Source organism: Molothrus aeneus, chromosome 13, assembly GCF_037042795.1.
Source record: "Molothrus aeneus isolate 106 chromosome 13, BPBGC_Maene_1.0, whole genome shotgun sequence".
In the NCBI taxonomy this organism is placed as follows: domain Eukaryota; kingdom Metazoa; phylum Chordata; class Aves; order Passeriformes; family Icteridae; genus Molothrus; species Molothrus aeneus.
Window position 1 is genome coordinate 4,194,493 of NC_089658.1, and position 11,840 is coordinate 4,206,332.

Consider the following 11,840-nt stretch of genomic DNA (forward strand, 5'->3'; position numbering starts at 1 on the left):
GGCAAATTTAATACATTCCTTCAGTTATTAAGATTGCTTTTGAATCATTTTATCTTTTCCACCCTACCCAAAGTGTCTTAATGAGGGATATGATGTGAAAACCCTTCCCTAGCTTCTAATTTGGACATATTAGTTCTAAATAGCTCAGGGAATGAAGATTTCAAGCTTGCTCTCTACAGGGAGCAATCAGTGAGCTCAGGACGTTGTCTGAACTGAACTGAGCTCCTCAGTTTTAAAAGTGGTCTTTCTAATCCTGCTTCTTATCCTACTAATCATCAACAATCCCATTGCCATTCCTGCCCTGAGTCTGACTTCATCACAGCAGCACTTGTGTCGCCCTGCATTTCAGTCATTTTAGTGAGACTCTGAACTGCTTGTGAGAGATGCTTTAAGTGGCTTGATTGATTGTTTATCTCCCAAACTTAAATGCTAATTACAGAGCTGAGAAGATTGCTTTGTCTTTATTGCCATACTTCCACATAGAAATATAGAAAATTAAATTTTTTATGATTTCAGTGAGTTCCCTTTATACTTTGATCCAATGAGTGCAGAGGACAGATTATTCCTTCCAGTGTGAGAGACTGCTTTACAGAAGCAGTAAGCCAATCAAGAGAAAAATCTTGGCAGATTTTGGAAGTTGTGACCTAATTCTATCCTTCACTGCATTTCCTCCCCTCTCCAAAACATCCAAAGTTCAAAACAGCTGCCCTTATACAGAACAGTTCTTCTCTCTACTGAAATAGGTCACTTACAGAATAAAGGCCACAACTGCACATAACCCTCTCAAACACAGTCCAGAGTGCTCCCCCCATGCATGGCTGGGCTCTAGGATGCTCCACATCTCTGGAAAAGGCCTTCTTTGTGGGAAATGCAGCTGGGTTTTACATCCAAGGCAGAATGACTTTTCCCTGCTGATTTTAAGAATCAATTGCAATTACAGTCAGAACAAATGCCCAAGTTCATTGTGCAAGTCCCCAGATCCCAGAGTCAGAGAATGCCCCTGCCTATGGCAGATCCCTGCCCAGGGAGGCTCCATTTGGGATAGAGATGTTCATTTTGCCAAGGTGCATCTTTTGCTCTGTGGAGGTCTGAGTGTAAATTAAGAAAGCTCCACTGCAGGCCCCAGAGCTAGGCTGGCTCAGGACAGCTGAGCCCTGCTGGTGGCAGGCAAAGGAACAGCTCTAACATGTTCTTCCATGGGTGCTGTTTATCAAATGGTGAAGCAGCATGACCATGAGCCTCAGGATATCTAAACTGTTTGGTGACAGCTATAAAAATTGAGAAGTTAGAAGCTCTTCAGAAAAAGGCAGCAGATTCCTGGCAAAGCTCCCATGTGGTGGGACCCACAGTTGGAGGTAGCAAGGTTCAGTGGCTGGACACTCTGCAGCCATTTGCCTCACAAATCCAGCATGCTCAGGAATGGCCTTATTAGTGTGCTTCAGAGGGACTGTTTTTACAGGTGGAAATTTCCAAATCCAATGTTTTGCTTCTCTTTTCACTCTGTTTTATTGTTGGGGTTTTTTTTTACCCTAACTGAATCAATGACAGTAGTGTAGCATGTTCTCCCTATTGCTTATATATAAGTATAATTTAAAGACCTAAACTAATGTATGCCTTTCACTATACAGAAATTCCCAAGGGATTAAACCAACAAAAAATTAAGATTAAAATATGAGCTTTCAAATGATGAAATATGTATATCTTCAGTGGTTTACAAAGCTACTGGCTTCTATATTTACAATAGGGTTCACCCTTATCATATTAAATCTCAGTATAAGGCTATATTTTAACATTCAGCAAGTCCTGTACCCTTCCAAAATATCCTCACAGCCTCCTTGCAGGTTTCACAGTCGTGCAAGTTCATCAGAAAGCAAAGGTGTTTGGAAGGAGATTTGAAGCAATGCAGGATCACTGTCAAATGTGTGATCTCTGAACCTCAACCCTCCCTTCCTGCTCAAACACAGACATCTGTCTGCTCCAGCAGAACAGGGCATCAGCTAAACTGCTGGCACTTCTCTCTTTCTCACATACAATACTGACTGATTTTGTAACCAGTCCACTGTGCTAAATTATAAGAAAATTTTCTCTAAGGAATTAACAAAGTTGCCACATAAAAAAAAAAGAGCCTTAGTAGCACAATTCATTCCTGCAGTATTTGTGTGGTTACTGCTGGAGAAAGCCTTTATATGCTGTATCCATACTCAGACACATGATCCTTTTGCTGAGTCCATGGGCTTTTCTACTGAAAAAAGGAGATAGGCTTTTTCAGTGGTAAGGTGATTCAGAGATCCACAGGTGCTGAGGTGATTGCCTGACATATGTGGGATACAGAGGATTATGGGTTAAAAACATGATATTCAAGACAATTACCTTGAGTTTAAGGTTAAATAGAACTGTACTGAACCTTATAGTACTATGGTATAATGCAGTGGAGAATTAAGCTTCCAATCTTTTTACTTGCTCAATGCTTACAGGAAAACTAAAACCTCTTGAAGTCCAACTGTTTCTGTAATAAGACTGCTCAAAATCCACGTATCCACAAATAGTTAAGGCACCCAAGAATGATGCTTACAACTGGGTCATCCATGTTAAAAATAGAAACTGTTGTAAAATAGTTGGTAATTGTTAAGCATGTACTGTTAGTTTGGTTACTATATTGTAAAAGGGGTTAAAAGGGTTATCAGAAATCTGGTATTCAAGGTACCATAACACACCTCAGTAAAGTGCATCACCACCAAGGGAAAGCCAGCCTGGACAGAACTGCAATGGCCAATTGAGCGCCTTAAACCTTCATGCAAATGAAGGATCCAAAAAGAAACCAATCCAAAGGGACAAAAAACAGGATAAAAAGGGGCATCTGACCCACTGAATCTCTGCCACTCCACCTGGAACATCAGGGCCATCGCTGCTGAGCAGCCCCAGGGCTGCAGCATCCTTGAGGGAACGCTCCTGCTCGGCCCCCCTGCTTTAGGCCTTTCTTTTCATTTTAATAAATGCTGAAATCACTTTAGTACCAGGAGCCTGCTCTCGTTTTTAACAATCCAGTTCATTGGTTTTGTGGAAATAAACAGCAACCACCACCACCCTCCACCACCCCCAGCCAAAGAGCCAAGCAGGCAGGTTCTGCTGGGTTTGTTCTGTGTCAGTGACTGTGGTCCTCCCAGGACAGCTGTGACAGACAGGACAGGCAGGGACAGTGGCAGCAGCAGAGAGGCACAGAGTGAGTGGATGTCTCAGGCAGGCAGGAAGAGGGGCAGCCAAGAGAGGCTGGCTGCCAGGCAGTCACCTCTGTGCTGGCTGCCTGCTCTGAGCCTGGCACTGAACAGTGAGCCCTGTCCCTGGAGCCCTTCCCAGGCAGAAGGAAAGCCTGCCTCTGGATAGACGTGAGGCCACAGCAGCAACCCTCCTGCTCCCTGCACAAACAATGGCCATGTCCTAGGGTGGATATTATATTCTGTGCCTTCAAGACTGGCTCTGAAGAGAGAATGTTTTGTTTTGGTTTTGCTATCAGCCTGCTCCCCCACGGCTGGTGGGACACAGAGATGGGGCAGTACATGGATGGTGCTGCTTTGCTTTTTGCTTGGCTTTCTGCTTTGTTCTTGCTCTTGCTTCTGCTTTGCTCCTGCTTTGCTCTTGCTTTTTGCTTCTACTCATTAGTTAGTTTAGCTAGGCACTCTGAATTTTCCCTGGACTGTTTTTCCTTTCCCTTTTTTGGAACCATTCAAACCTGCTCTGGACTGGGACCTGGGAAACACCTGGGAAACACCTTGTGGCTGCAGCAGCTGCCCCAGCACCGGAGGGACTGATAACAGAGAGACCACTCCCAAGAGAGACTTTCTGAATTTGTCATCTTTTTCAGAGCGGTGAAAGAGTTTTGTCATCTGGTATTGTTCATTTTATGTGCTGGGGGGTGCTGTGCCTGTTAAATAAACAGGTTCTTTCCATTTCTCTCCAAGGAATCCTTGCAAACCTGTCAGGGGAAGGGGCTGTGTGGGTTTGCTTTCTGGAGGGGCCCCCTTTGGAGGTTTTCTCCCAAATTTGCCCAAAACCAGGACAGGCAACAGCAGCCAAAACCTGGGCACATGAAAGCACATTTGTGAGGGAGTTGTATCTGGCAGGGAGGACATCAGGAGCAGCTCTGCTGGGGGATGTAGCTGCCCCGCTGTCTGGATGTAAATCCCTGCCTTGGGATCCTGCTGTGCACGAGTCACCAGATGGTGCTCTACATACAGACTTGAAAGTTCTTTATCTTAATGTGGGAACTTCTATGGCCTTTGAGGAAATAACGATGTTATTTTTGTGAAGCCTTTCCTTTAAAGTTTCATTTGCATCTTAGTCTTTTCATGTCAAATAGGTTTTTTGTGAAGCTGTTTATTCGGAACAGCTTTGGTGCTGGGATTTTTGAGACAGAATTTACAGGCATGAGACTTCCATCCAGGTCTGCTGAAAATATGGGAGTAAAATATAAGCTGCAACAAGAAAATATTTAGTCATCTAATTTTTACATCACTTATTTTGCCTGCAATGGGAAATAAATATAAAGAATCTTCTGCACCACAGTGGATATGACACCACAGAAGTGGTTCCATGTAAGAAAAGAAATCCGAGGACGTGGTGAGGATTAAATAGTAGGTGGAAAAATTTTCAGATTAAAATAGCTACAGCATAGTAGAGCATTCTTATCTTCTAGATGTATAATGCCAAGTGTATCCACTCATCTTCCTACTCATCTTCCCTCTGAAATCCTATACCCATCCTGCTTCAACTAATAGTTTTAAGACAATTAACAGAAATACTGAGAATATGGATGCCTCTTTTTCTTTTTCATCACCTCTTAAAAGAGGATTCATGTCATTCAAGTATCTATTAGAAGTCACGTGCACTACGACTGACGATCGGGACATCAGCAATTTATCAGAGCACCCATTTGATTTTCTCCTTGAAATGTTGGGAACCGCCCAGGAGATGGCAGCAAATGAAACTCCGGGGGCAGGAGCTCCGGGTGAGCCTGCGAGATGCTCAAACCAGCGCCCCATTCCCAATTACACCGGGTTTATCTTCTACCCAGCACGAACTCAGCTCATTAATTTTGTTCTTTGCAGAGCGGCAGAGAGAACAAAGCCGCATGAGACTTTCACAATGTTGCACTCAATCGGCGGGTAACGTAAAAATATAGTAGCACTTTAAAGCTACTTGTCATTTTCAGAAAATTTATAATTACTCGAATCATTTATTTCCCTACATGAATGCTATTAAAAATAGTTTCACGGGGAGCACAATTTGTTATGAAGTGAAGGTCAATCTCATTAGATCACTGTAGCAGGGAACCTAATAACATCCTGGCAGAAATGAGGTATCTCATTACAGAAGTTGTATTTTGTTTGAAATATTAGGTCATCATTAACTGAGCACTAAAATACACATAATATTGGATGACATCAATTATTCCCCTGAAAAACTGCCACATACAGAGGTGGTAAAACAATGATGAGGGTACCACACAAATCTTAACATTTTCTACCTTTTCTAGCTGGATTCACCTACTTAATATCAGCTTGGTTTGCTGCTGCTTCTGGGTACTGAGCCACAGTTGGGTTGCTGGAATTATACAGAAAGCTGGTTTCAGACTGTGACACTGCAAACTACAAGCAGTAAGAAAGATGTTTAATTTTCCTTGTAACAGCTGAGTAAGCTGCCATCCAGGAAATAACAAAATTTGAAAGGAAAAACAATTCAAAACAGAGAGAGTACAGAAGTAAACATTGCTTTTAGAAATACAAGAGAAGGAGTTACTTTCCCTTTAATTATCTTTACCCATTTGGAAAGTACCAGTTGGTTTTTCTAGGCCTTTCATTCTACTGGAATCACAGCTGAAGGTATGGATGTGTTTGAATACTTCTCTGGAGCTGGATCACAGCATTAACACCTGGCAGGATCGTGCTGGGCATCTGCTCCAAGCCAGTCAACAGTACCCACAAAGGGATCACAGATGATCCATGGGAGGGAGCTCAACAGTTACAGAAACCCTGCTTTCAGAGGCTTCAGACCTCCATGGCATCAACTAAAGACCACAACACACCTGAGGCACAGCAGCAGCCTCAGGAAACCGTGGGCAAAGCAGAAAAAGAGGTTATGCTGATTTCCCAGCACCATGAAGTGCATCCAGGAAAGGTTCTGCATCCATGGAGTGCGTGCTGTAACAGCAACACCCCTGTCCTTTCAGCAGAACAGGTTTAACCACGGGTACTGTGCAGAGGGTGTGGTCAGAAGGTGTGTACAAACACACACACTCGGCCTGGAGCAGCTCACAGCAGCTACAGATGGCACTGAGACAACACTTTGGTGTTTCTGTTTTGCAGAAGCAAAGGCAGCCCTGCTGGTTTGGGATTATAGCTTGGGTTTTTTAAAAATTGCCAACTGGAAGTTGGGATTTTTTTTAAAAATATTGATCAAATTTCCAGATAGAAAAATGCTAGTTACAAGAATGAAATATTTTAATTCTATTTTCAGCTGCAGATTATGAACTCAGACAGTAGTGCTTGGCATGTGAGGCAGGGAGGCCCCACAACATCTTACAGAGACACCCCACATCCCTGTGCCCCCAAGGCACATCCCCAGGGTGTGCCACCACATCACCAAAATGAAGTCCTACCCATCATGTAACAGGGACACAGGGACAGGCATGTTGGATGATGAGCCCATTGTGCAGTGCTTACAAAGGAAGTCTATTTTTTTTTTAATTTTACTTTCTGCCTGTCACTGACTTACTATATTTACATCAGCTTTAAAATTTTCTTTTTTATCAGTTTTCTATGTGAGACACTTTCTTAGTAGGTAAAACACAAACATAAATAGCTACAGCGAGATAATTGTAAATTGGCTTGAAGAAGGTGCTGCAAAAGGGAAAAGGCAATGCAGGAATACAGATCATGTGCAAGAACAGGCACAATGCTGTCTATAGAGCACAACAGCTGATAGAAAATGACCTTGACAGTTGAATTTAGAACAAAAAAGCAGCAAGCAAACAGCAAAGGATGTTCAGGTAAGATGAAACACTTTAAGGTTCTTGGAGGGTGAAGTCTCAAGAACACTTCTGCTGAAAGCAAGTGAAAGTCCACACCTGCCCAGTGTTTCTGCCTGTGCATGGCCCTGAGAGCTCAGCTTGTGCACTTTCTCCTGAGGACCATTCAGTGAACAGAGTGCATAAAAATACAACCTTCTTTTGCCTGAGTTATTTTTTCCCCCAATCTGCTGCCTCCACTTGGTCTCCATGGTTACACAAATACTTCTAGGGGTACCTTTGCTCCTGTCATGCAAAGAAGGTTGAGGGAGAATGGAGAAGCCAGCAGAGGGCTGCTGAAGCTGACACTGCTGCAGAAAGGGAAATCTCTTCACAGGATGCTCTGAGATTTCACAAGCCTTGCCTTTCCAGCAGGTGTGATTAAAGAAGTGCCCAGGCCAGTGCCCTGTGCAGCAGTGGCAGCTGTTTGTGGATGGAGCAGTGTCACCCTCTCCTCCAGCAGTGCCCTGGTGCAGCAGAGAGGATGCAGGGCAGTGCAGACAGGAGGGATTTGCCTCTGCTGCCACAGAAAAGCCATGGAACACTGAGGCCATTTTCCAGGAGACAGATCCTGAAAACTGAGCTGACTGGAGCTGGCAGAGAACTCGTGCAGAAAATGTAATGATGGGGGAGCCAGGAGGGAGAAGGTGCTATTTGTAATTTGGTGCAAAGGACTCCAAAGAACAGAATGGACAGTGCCATGATTTCTCACTTTTTCTTAGAGCAAAAAATGGATGAACTACACAGATTCAGCTCCTCTCCAGCACCAGAGTGGACTTGGAGGCCAATCTACACCTATTTCTTAACAAAAACAATGCTAATGTACCTCTGGGGAAACTGCCAATGCCAGTGACATTTTTCTAAACAGAACTTCTCACCTTTTGTTTTTTTAACTATTATAGCAGTCCTTTGGATCTATATGCAGAATTGCTGCAGAGTTTGTCTAATATCAGACTTTTAGCTTCCAACTGCTTTTCTGTGATACTTCTCAAATCTGAAAGGTCTGCCTGCAGCATGCCAACCCTTAGCATGACACAATGACTGCTATCAAATATAAATATAGAAATAAGTAGAGATTAGAGCACACAAACATCCTTTATGTATTTGAACAAGGATACATTATTATATCTGTTCATGAAAATTGTATTTAAATGCAATGTATATATCTATTAATTATTAAATATTGTATTTCATGTAGGTTAATAGATGAAAAAGATAGAAAGAAAATACAATTAACTAATCTCAACCTATGTTTTTCCACTTCCTCAGTCATGAAGAATGCTCCTCATTCCTTTAGCATCCCTTCAGTGGCAATAAAATGGACCTTGCTTCCAACATTTGATCATTACGAGAAGTCCCCAGTGCTCAAGCCCATCAAAAAGTGAAGAAATGCACAGAGTGACTCCTATGAGATCATTTACTCCCAGTGAAGAGCAATTAATAGATTGCAAGTCATGACTGGCATTCCTGGGAAGCACAAAGTCAGGTGGGTGGGATCAAAGTGGTGAGAGATCTCTTCTGCTCCAGAGCACAGCAAAGACTGGATTTCACACTGCTGCCCTCCCTACCTTACACTGACAGTCCCAGTTCCCCCTGTATTCACTGGTTTGCAATACTGTGATATGGGTGCTCTCATTTTCTAACTGTACGTCCAAATACTGAAAAGATTGACTGGGAAAATATTTGTCAGGTAATCAGTCATTTTTACTATGCATCCTTCAGTGTTCATGGACCTTTCCAGGCTATTACACACTTCAAAGAAGCTTATGATTACCTCCTCAGGAGCTGGAGAAAAAGCATGAGCTCATTCTCTACTACCTAATTCATTCAAATGGAGCTAACTCATTTTTATAACATTTGCTAAATTGTTCGTCCCAAAAGCAAGAATACACTTTTACTTTTGCAATGCATGCCTGCAAATGAAAATTACTTCTGCTATGGAATTTTCTACAGGCCTTGCTAGATGAGTGATTTATGGCAGTTCACACCCAACTGCACCAATGCAACATGCACTGTGTCCACAGAAATTAACTCCTGGTGTTTAAAACTTCTGAGAGTTGAATTGGGCATCATTAAACTGGAGGTCAGACTACATCATTATTGCATTTTCTTGCACATTTGTTTTTGCTTTTCTGAGTCTACAAAACAGCTTCTGCGGCCACTTACCTTAACCAGGCCACCCAGGCAAGCTGCCCAGTGTGTGCCACTGGGAGCAGAGACTGAGCCCTGGTGAGGTGACCACGGGCACCCCTGGGCCATTCCTGCCCTGCACCCATCCAGCCTCTGATCCTCTCCCTCTGTCAGAGGCTGTGGAAGTGCAGGATATCCTTGTACTCATTTCTGGTACATCTTTCTGAAAATACTGCTATGATGACAGTCACAAGTGGTGGAATGCTGAATAAACATTCTCTGAGGAATTTTAAAGAGGTTTAAACTGTATTAAAAGCAAAAGCATATCTTGGCAGTCAAGCTACCTGTCCACATCAAGAAAGGTGGAGATCTAAGCAGCAAAGCTGTGCTGGAGACAGTTCAATCCAACTCAGTTAAGCCAGATACTGAAACTGCAGCCAGTGTTCACAGTACTTGTTCCAACCTGCTTTCCAGCAAGCCTTGCTACCTGCTCTCCTGGGAATTGCCTTGCCCCACCTCACTTCAGCAAGCCATCCACCCTTCCTCCTCTCTGCAGAGAGCTAGAATTCCCTGCCTACCCCCCCATGTATGGAGGAGGGGCAATTTCTGATGGCATCTTACTATTCACCCCATTTTCCCCCTAAATGTCACTTGGCTGGTGCGCCACGCTTGGCACGAGATGCCAGCACAGGCCCACACCTTATCCCAGACAGAGCCCGTGGACTTGAAGTCTTAGACTGACAATACCCAAAAGTTTTGCACGTGTTCTCCAAAGAACCAAGAATATTTCCCTGCACAGGAGCCTGCAACGACCCCACCCTGGCACCCACCAGCAGCCAGCACTCTATGCATGAGAGCAGAAAGGCAGCACTGCAAAGAAGAGTGCCAGGCACTGTTGTATTTATGTGTTTTTCAGGAGCCATGCTTAGAGGAACACTTGGCATTTATCTTTCAGGCAGTGTGAGTCCAGCCCACACAAACCCTGTGCCAGATCAAGGCACTGCAGTCTCCCCACTCCTCCTCTCTCTCCACGAGTCCCTGGTGATCCCTGGATGCAGAACCTGCAGCCCCACCACAGCCCCTTGGATCCCCTCCAGGCACAAAATCCTGGCCCTTCCTTGCCAGCTCTCAATGTCAAATGAAAAATAAGAACCCCAAGAGTCTCTACTGAACACCAGTTCCTATGAATCTATTAAAATTTATGTGAGATATATCTATCTATCTAATCTATCTTTCTCTACCTGTGAAGGCAGAGGGAATTAATACAGAAAATCACATAAGACTGTTAATTTCAACGTTGAAATTGTATAAAAGCATTGTACTACAATCTTTCTGTGAGTTTTTAAATATCATTGATCCTCTCCCTATCAAGTCCCTCTTTAAAAGGCTTTCCTTCTATCAACTTTTAATGGCTTTTTTGATAGTATCGTCTATATAGGCTTTTAAAAATACCATATGTCACAGGATTGTAATATAAAGCGCATATAAACAGCACATAAAAAGCAGAAATTAGAAGATAATCACACCCTAAAAGCCATAAATTCAGTGCAAAACCTCATTAATTGTGCAACCAACTTTAAGCATATCTTCTGGGTATATAAATTAATTTTTAGTGTCAGAAAATGGTCTGATAACACTTGCAAGATTGGGAAGTTTCATCCATGAACATATAAGGACTTGAAATGAAAGCTGAAAAAAGACTTAGTATCTCCATGGTATCCAGAACTGGGTCTGGATATAACTTCCCAAACTGTAGGAGGAAAAAGAACTAACTTTGCTACCATGGAAACAGAACAGTGCAATATAACTGGTTGTTACTTGTCTGCCTTTACAAGACCAATTGCTAAAATGTTAAGGCCTTCAATAACATGGGTAGTTTTGCTTCCACCTGAGAAGTAAATCTGCAGGAAAGGACCAAGAACAAGCTCACCAAACAAGGGGGAGCACCCCAGGAATGACAGCATTTCTAGGAAAAGCAGGGGATTAGAAAGGAGAAAGAGAGGAAGAGGAAGATGGAGAAAGAAGATATCCTGGTGCATGAAGGAAGAGGGGAGGGAGGGTTTGGTTCGATTAGTGAGGCAGAAAAAAAAAAGGCCATTAAAATGAAGGGCTAGATCTTGGCCATGCTAAAATAAACTTTATGATAAATTGGGCAGCAAATCCTGGATTGGTGTTACTGCTCCTAGAAACCATGCACTTCCTTAATTTCTTAACTTACTTTTCCTTCGCTCTTCGCTGGAAAATGCCGCCCTCTTTGGATGCGTCCAAAGCACCCCAACAGTTACCACCGCCTGCATTTTCCCAACAGTTTGTTTGCAACATGAGCCGCAGTGTTTTACTTTACTGGGAGCATTCCTTCTCCACAGTAGACAAATGTCCAGGCTGTAAAATGCTGGGTGTTTCCCTCACGGAACACCCGCCCTCCCTGCCTGCCGCCCAGCTCTGCTGCCCTCGCAGCCCCTGAGGGCACAGGCCCGCCCATCAAACCTCCCCTCAGGCGGCCGTCGGGCATTGTGAAATACAAAGCTGTGTCTCGTGTCAGGTACATACAGGCAATGTGTGTATTTGTGATTGCCATGTGTGGAAACCGACCATGGGACAGTTATAAAGACGAATTCTAATAATAACTGAAGAAAGTAAAGCATGGAAG